Raw genomic sequence first — 7,106 nt, 5'->3', positions numbered from 1 at the left:
GAAAATATATAAAAATATATTCTTACGTTGTTGTCCATATATTATGGTAATAACTTTTCTTGTATAAAACAGTTGGGATACGGATAAAAGGAAAGTTAGAGACATTCGCAGCACATAGATTATATTATTTATATATTTTAATATGTTTTAGAATGTATATATATTATCGATATATATCTGACGAAAATAAAAAAAAAATTTTATAAAACTCTAAACGGTGGATCACTTGGCTCATGGGTCGATGAAGAACGCAGCTAACTGTGCGTCATCGTGTGAACTGCAGGACACATGAACATCGACATTTTGAACGCATATTGCAGTCCATGCTACAGAGTATATAAATTTATTAAAAAATTTAATACTGCATGGACTACATATGGTTGAGGGTTGTAAGAATAATTTAATAAAGTTGCTTATAATATAATTTTAAATTATATTATTTATAGCACATGATATATTACTGGTAGGAATACCATAATATTAAAATTCAATTATATATATTTTACTTATATTATAAAATATAATAAAAAAATAAGTATATCCTAGTATTAATAAATTAGTATTAATACATTAAAGAGGAAAACTTATATAAAATTATATTATTTATAATATAAACAATACAGTAACTTATATATATTTAGTTTTCAACTAAAAAGAAAAATTAAAAATATTCTTAAAAACAACCTCAACTCATATGAGACTACCCCCTGAATTTAAGCATATTAGTTAGGGGAGGAAAAGAAACTAACTAGGATTTTCTTAGTAGCGGCGAGCGAAAAGAAACTAGTTCAGCACTAAAGGATTTTGTTTATACAAATATCCGATGTAGTGTATGGAATATCTATATTCTAATATGAGAAATTAACAGTCTAAGTCCTTCTTAAACGAGGCCATTTACCCATAGAGGGTGCTAGGCCCGTATGACGTTAATGATTATTAGAAGATATTTCCAAAGAGTCGTGTTGCTTGATAGTGCAGCACTAAGTGGGTGGTAAACTCCATCTAAAACTAAATATAACCATGAGGACCGATAGCAAACAAGTACCGTGAGGGAAAGTTGAAAAGAACTCTGAATAGAGAGTTAAATAGTACGTGAAACTGTTTAGAGGTTAAGCCCGATGAACCTAAACATCCATGAAATATGAAAAATTCAACATTATAAATATTATATAATTATATAATAATGATGGTGTGCAATTTTTTCATATATGGACATTGCAATCTGTTAATAAATATATATTTATCATAAGATATATTTAAAAAGTTTATTTTATATATGAAAATTTATTTTCTATATAATATAATTTAAATATTATCGGATAAATAATTGACAGATAAAAAATCAATATAATGCGTAAATTATATATTATTATAATTTTATAATATTATATTAATTTATATATTAATATAATTATTATATGCATTAATATGATTAGCAATGCTATAGATTTAGGATACCTTCGGGACCCGTCTTGAAACACGGACCAAGGAGTCTAACATGTGTGCAAGTCATTAGAATTTATTTTAAATAAAATCTAAAGGCGTAATTAACTTAACTGTTAATATGGGATTAAATTATATATATAATTTTATATATATAATATCAATCCTGGGGCGTTCTATATAGTTATGTATATAAATAATTTTTAATTATTTTTTATACCTCTAACTAGAACGTACCTTGAGCATATATGCTGTGACCCGAAAGATGGTGAACTATACCTGATCAGGTAGAAGTCAGGGGAAACCCTGATGGAAGACCGAAACAGTTCTGACGTGCAAATCGATTGTCAGAATTGGGTATAGGGGCGAAAGACCTATCGAACTATCTAGTAGCTGGTTCCCACCGAAGTTTCCCTCAGGATAGCTGGTGCATAAAAATATTATATAAAATAATCTTATCTGGTAAAGCGAATGATTAGAGGCCTTAGGGCCGAAACGACCTTAACCTATTCTCAAACTTTAAATGGGTAAGAACCTAAACTTTCTTGAATGAAGTTTTAGGTTATGATATATTGTGCCCAGTGGGCCACTTTTGGTAAGCAGAACTGGCGCTGTGGGATGAACCAAACGTGACGTTACGGTGCCTAAATTAACAACTCATGCAGATACCATGAAAGGCGTTGCTTGCTTAAAACAGCAGGACGGTGGACATGGAAGTCGTAATCCGCTAAGGAGTGTGTAACAACTCACCTGCCGAAGCAACTAGCCCTTAAAATGGATGGCGCTTAAGTTGTATACCTATACGTCACTGTTAATGTAAATGATTTATATTACATTATTAATGTATATAAATTTAGAAACATTAACAAGTAGGTGGGTACAATGGTAGCGTAGAAGCATCTTCCGTAAGGATGTGTGGAGCTGCCATTGGTACAGATCTTGGTGGTAGTAGCAAATAATCGAATGAGACCTTGGAGGACTGAAGTGGAGAAGGGTTTCGTGTGAACAGTGGTTGATCACGAGTTAGTCGGTCCCTAAGCTTAAGGCGAAAGCCGAACAAAATTTAAGGTTTTATCCCCATTGATAATATAAAATACCTTAAATTAAATAAGCGAAAGGGAATACGGTTCCAATTCCGTAACCTGTTGAGTATACGTTTGTAATAAATATGGTCATTATGATCATCCTGGTAACAGAAACAATCATAGAGAAGCCGTCGAGAGGTATCGGAAGAGTTTTCTTTTCTGTTTTATAGTTGTACTACCATGGAAATCTTTCGAAGAGAGATATGGTAGATGAACTAGAAGAGCATGGCATTTACTGCTGTGTCGATATTTTCTCCTCGGACCTTGAAAATCTATGATTGGGCCACGCAAACTTCTCAACAGGCCGTACCAATATCCGCAGCTGGTCTCCAAGGTGAAGAGTCTCTAGTCGATAGAATAATGTAGGTAAGGGAAGTCGGCAAATTAGATCCGTAACTTCGGGATAAGGATTGGCTCTGAAGATTGAGATAATCGGGCTTGAATGGGAAACAATAAAGTGGTGCATGTACTCGTTCTGGGTAAATAGAATTTATTATAAAATTTATTTTATAATATTTTTGTTCCCCGGATAGAAGCTACATAACCAGTTGTGGAACATTCTTGCTAATAATATACTGGTAATATAATTTTTTAATTATATTATCATATATTTTATAACGGTTATCAATTAACAATCAATTCAGAACTGGCACGGACTTGGGGAATCCGACTGTCTAATTAAAACAAAGCATTGTGATGGCCCTAACGGGTGTTGACACAATGTGATTTCTGCCCAGTGCTATGAATGTCAAAGTGAAGAAATTCATTTAAGCGCTGGTTAACGGCGGGAGTAAACTATGACTCTCTTAAGGTAGCCAAATGCCTCGTCATCTAATTAGTGACGCGCATGAATGGATTAACGAGATTCCTACTGTCCCTATCTACTATCTAGCGAAACCACAGCCAAGGGAACGGGCTTGGAATAATTAGCGGGGAAAGAAGACCCTGTTGAGCTTGACTCTAGTCTGGTAGTGTAAGGAGACATAAGAGGTGTAGCATAAGTGGGAGATATAATATTTCGGTATTATATCAATAATGAAATACCACTACTCTTATTGTTTCCTTACTTACTTGATAAAATGGAACGTGTATCATTTACTTAGCCATTACACGGATATATATCCATTATATATTTTATGGTATTTTGTTTTGATGCAAGTTTCTTGATAAAAGTACAATGAGTTTGTTATATACACCAAACATATTTATATAAAATGATTTTGGTATAAAAAATAATTATTTTTAATTATTTTCTTATACTTATAATCAAAGTAATATAATATGGTATGACTCTTTCACTCAGGTATGATCCAATTCAAGGACATTTCCAGGTGGGGAGTTTGACTGGGGCGGTACATCTTTCAAATAATAACGAAGGTGTCCCAAGGCCAGCTCAGTGCGGACAGAAACCACACGTAGAGCAAAAGGGCAAATGCTGACTTGATCTCGATGTTCAGTACACATAGAGACAGCAAAAGCTCGGCCTATCGATCCTTTTGGTTTAAGGAGTTTTTAACAAGAGGTGTCAGAAAAGTTACCACAGGGATAACTGGCTTGTGGCAGCCAAGCGTTCATAGCGACGTTGCTCTTTGATCCTTCGATGTCGGCTCTTCCTATCATTGTGAAGCAAAATTCACCAAGCGTTGGATTGTTCACCCATTCAAGGGAACGTGAGCTGGGTTTAGACCGTCGTGAGACAGGTTAGTTTTTACCCTACTGATGACAATATATTATTGTGACAGCATTCCTGCGTAGTACGAGAGGAACCGCAGGTACGGACCAATGGCACAATACTTGTTCGAGCGAACAGTGGTATGACGCTACGTCCGTTGGATTATGCCTGAACGCCTCTAAGGTCGTATCCGTGCTGGACTACAATAATAATAATGGGGCGACTGTATTGTATAGCAATAAACCATTTAAAGTTATTATCTTTATGATAATAACGATAATGGATTATGTGATGCTAATGTTATGTAAAATATAGTTACAGAGTATGTATACATGGTATCTTACTTGACGGATAACTAGTTTTGCATTTAAACATTATTAAATACGATGACAGTGCCTAGAATCAATTGTAAACGACTTTGGTAACGGGCAAGGTGTTGTAAGTGGTTGAGCAGCTGCCATACTGCGATCCACTGAAGCTTATCCTTTGCTTGAAGATTCGAAAAATTTATTTTATTTTTCGATTCTTCTTATTATTCCACATATTATTATCTCATGTAGAGTAGTGATATTGTGTGGGATATGGGGTCAGGTCTGCTCTGGTCTGGTCTAGTCTAGTCTAGATTTAGTCTAGTCTGGTCTAGTCTGATCTAGTATTGTATGGCCTGATCTGGTTTGGGTGATGGTCTTTATAGCCCTTATACATTCTTTATTATACATTACTAACAAGGTATGTATTATAAAATTGTATATGGGTATATAATAGTGGCGATGGTGGTAGCCACTAGTAGTACATTCTTATTACTTACTATAAAGTATTAAGTATGTATTATAAAATTGTATATGGGTATAATAGTGGCGATGGCGGTAGCCACTATTAGTACATTCTTATTACTTACTATAAAGTATTAAGTATGAATTATAAAATAGTATATGGGTATAATAGTGGCGATGGCGGTAGCCACTATTAGTACATTCTTATTACTTACTATAAAGTATTAAGTATGAATTATAAAATAGTATATGGGTATAATAGTGGCGATGGCGGTAGCCACTATTAGTACATTCTTATTACTTACTATAAAGTATTAAGTATGAATTATAAAATAGTATATGGGTATAATAGTGGCGATGGCGGTAGCCACTATTAGTACATTCTTATTACTTACTATAAAGTATTAAGTATGAATTATAAAATAGTATATGGGTATAATAGTGGCGATGGCGGTAGCCACTATTAGTACATTCTTATTACTTACTATAAAGTATTAAGTATGAATTATAAAATAGTATATGGGTATAATAGTGGCGATGGCGGTAGCCACTATTAGTACATTCTTATTACTTACTATAAAGTATTAAGTATGAATTATAAAATAGTATATGGGTATAATAGTGGCGATGGCGGTAGCCACTATTAGTACATTCTTATTACTTACTATAAAGTATTAAGTATGAATTATAAAATAGTATATGGGTATAATAGTGGCGATGGCGGTAGCCACTATTAGTACATTCTTATTACTTACTATAAAGTATTAAGTATATATTATAAAATTGTATATGAGTATAATAGTGGCGATGGCGGTAGCCACTATTAGTTCATTCTTATTACTTACTATAAAGTATTAAGTATGTATTATAAAATTGTATATGGGTATAATAGTGGCGATGGCGGTAGCCCACTATTATTACATTCTTATTACTTACTATAAGTATATTAAGTGTGTATTATAAAATTGCATATGAGTATTAATAGTGGCGTTGGTACTTAAGTAGTACATTCTTATTATACTTACCTATATATAAGTATGTATTATAGGAATGGTGATAAACATTTGCTATTGAAGGCTTGTAATATTGATTGGTAGGTGGTGGTGGTGGTTGTTAAGATAGGTTAAGTATATTCTTACTATAAATACTTCAAATAAGTATTTTCTTAATGTATTACTGCATGAATAATGATTTAAGTAATACTTATTATTATATATCAATACAGTGGCAGGTATTGGATATGGGAATAACATAGACCTGAACGAGACATATGTTATGCTCGACAGGCAATAATTACTTTTCATAAGTGAAAAGTAACCTGGGTTGGTAAGCATGTTATGCCCACCCGATGAAAAAATTTTTTTCAGCCTGGTTTGATATTTACCAATGGCAATATAAGCCTGATCGGGACATATGTTATGCTCGACAGGCAATAATTACTTTTCATGAATGAAAAGTAACCTGAGTTGGTAAACATGTTATGCCCACCCGATGAAAAAAAATTTTTCAGCCTGGTTTGATATTTATCAAAGGCAAAATAAGCCTGATCGGGACATATGTTATGCTCGACAGGCAATAATTACTTTTCATGAATGAAAAGTAACCTGGGTTGGTAAGCATGTTATGCCCCACCCGATGAAAAAATTTTTTTCAGCCTGGTTTGATATTTATCAAAGGCAAAATAAGCCTGATCGGGACATATGTTATGCTCGACAGGCAATAATTATTTTTCATGAATGAAAAGTAACCTGGGTTGGTAAACATGTTATGCCCACACCGATGAAAAAATTTTTTTTCAGCCTGGTTTGATATTTATCAAAGGCAAAATAAGCCTGATCGGGACATATGTTATGCTCGACAGGCAATAATTACTTTTCATGAATGAAAAGTAACCTGGGTTGGTAAACATGTTATGCCCACCCGATGAAAAAATTTTTTTCAGCCTGGTTTGATATTTATCAAAGGCAAAATAAGCCTGATCGGGACATATGTTATGCTCGACAGGCAATAATTACTTTTCATGAATGAAAAGTAACCTGGGTTGGTAAACATGTTATGCCCACCCGATGAAAAAATTTTTTTCAGCCTGGTTTGATATTTACCAATGGCAATATAAGCCTGATCGGGACATAT

General features: G+C 33.5%; 2 pseudogenes; both read left to right on the top strand.

The window, feature by feature from the left end:
- The first annotated feature begins 206 nt into the window (after nt 1-206).
- On the top strand, nt 207-390 carry LOC129617176 (5.8S ribosomal RNA; annotated as a pseudogene).
- Nucleotides 391-680: 290 nt separating this feature from the next.
- LOC129617175 (large subunit ribosomal RNA) lies at nt 681-4,702 on the top strand (annotated as a pseudogene).
- The last annotated feature ends 2,404 nt before the right edge of the window (nt 4,703-7,106 follow it).

Source organism: Condylostylus longicornis, unplaced genomic scaffold, assembly GCF_029603195.1.
Source record: "Condylostylus longicornis isolate FDR11 unplaced genomic scaffold, ASM2960319v2 ptg000437l, whole genome shotgun sequence".
Lineage (NCBI taxonomy): Eukaryota > Metazoa > Arthropoda > Insecta > Diptera > Dolichopodidae > Condylostylus > Condylostylus longicornis.
The sequence above is the reverse complement of the archived record's forward strand: the minus strand, read 5'-3'. Positions and strand labels throughout refer to the sequence as shown.